The following is a 1089-nucleotide window of genomic DNA, read 5'->3' as shown; positions in this document are numbered from 1 at the left end:
GGTTGGTTTGTGATCTTACTCTTTCTGTTTTTTTGTGCAGTTTATGCGAAGAGCAAGATGTCAGCCAATGGTTGTTGTTGATCCAGAGATTGAAAGAACCACTAGAAGACTTAACAGAGAAAGAAGAGAAAGAGAGGCTACAGTGGAACCAGAGGTTATAATTGTTAAGAAGGCAGAAAATAGAACATTAAGGGAGTTTTCAGTTCCTCAGTTGATGGCAGTGGGTCGAGTATTACTAGACTAGCAGTACAAGCCAACAACTTTGAGATAAAGCTGGTAATCATCTAGATGATCCAATAGTGGGTACAATTCATGGGAGATTTGAAGGAAGATCCAAATCTCCACATTGCTAATTTTTTGGAGATTTGTGATACTTTCAAGTCAAACGGAGTGTCAGATGACGCCATCAGATTAAGACTATTCCCGTTTTCATTGAAGGATAAAGCTAAGGGATGGTTAATGGCATTACCAACAGGAACGATTACAACATGGAACAATTTAGCATAGAAGTTCTTGACCAAATTCTTTCCTCCAGTAAAATCGGCAAAGCTGAGAAATGATATCACATTGTTTGTACAAGAAGAGTTGGAATCATTGTATGAGGCTTGGGAGAGATACAAAGAATTACTAAAGACGTGTCCATATCATGGGTTGCCAATTTGGATGCAAGTCCAAACATTTTATAACGGATTGATGGTGAATGTGCAAACTATGGTGGATGTAGCATCGGGAGGAGCACTGCAAAATAAGACTCCAGAAGAAGCTCACAAGTTGCTTGAAGTTATAGCAAACAATAATTATCAAAGACCTAATGAGAGGGTGCAACCGAAGAAATCTATGGGTCTTCATGAAGTTGGTGCATATACAGCCATTTCAACCCAACTGACAGCACTTCAGAAAGAATTGGGAAGTATGCAGGTAAATTCCATTCAAGCACCTCAACTAACTTGTGAATTTTGTGCAGGTAATCACGTGAGCAGCGACTGTCAAGTGGGGAACACGTTTGCTTCAGCATCATCATCGGAGCAGGTTAACTACTTGGTAGGAAATCAAAGGCAACCGAACAATCCGTACTCCAACAAATATAAT

At 39.8% G+C, this 1089-nt stretch overlaps 1 non-coding gene across 1 annotated transcript; it reads right to left on the bottom strand.

Moving 5' to 3' along the window:
* Nucleotides 1-546: 546 nt before the first annotated feature.
* On the bottom strand, nucleotides 547-653 carry LOC116136042. Its single transcript, XR_004128968.1, has one exon. It is a non-coding gene; the product is annotated as a small nucleolar RNA R71 (small nucleolar RNA).
* Between the last annotated feature and the right edge of the window lie 436 nt (nucleotides 654-1089).

Source organism: Pistacia vera, unplaced genomic scaffold (assembly GCF_008641045.1).
Source record: "Pistacia vera cultivar Batoury unplaced genomic scaffold, PisVer_v2 Contig307, whole genome shotgun sequence".
Taxonomy (NCBI): domain Eukaryota; kingdom Viridiplantae; phylum Streptophyta; class Magnoliopsida; order Sapindales; family Anacardiaceae; genus Pistacia; species Pistacia vera.
This window is presented reverse-complemented; position numbering and strand designations above follow the sequence as displayed.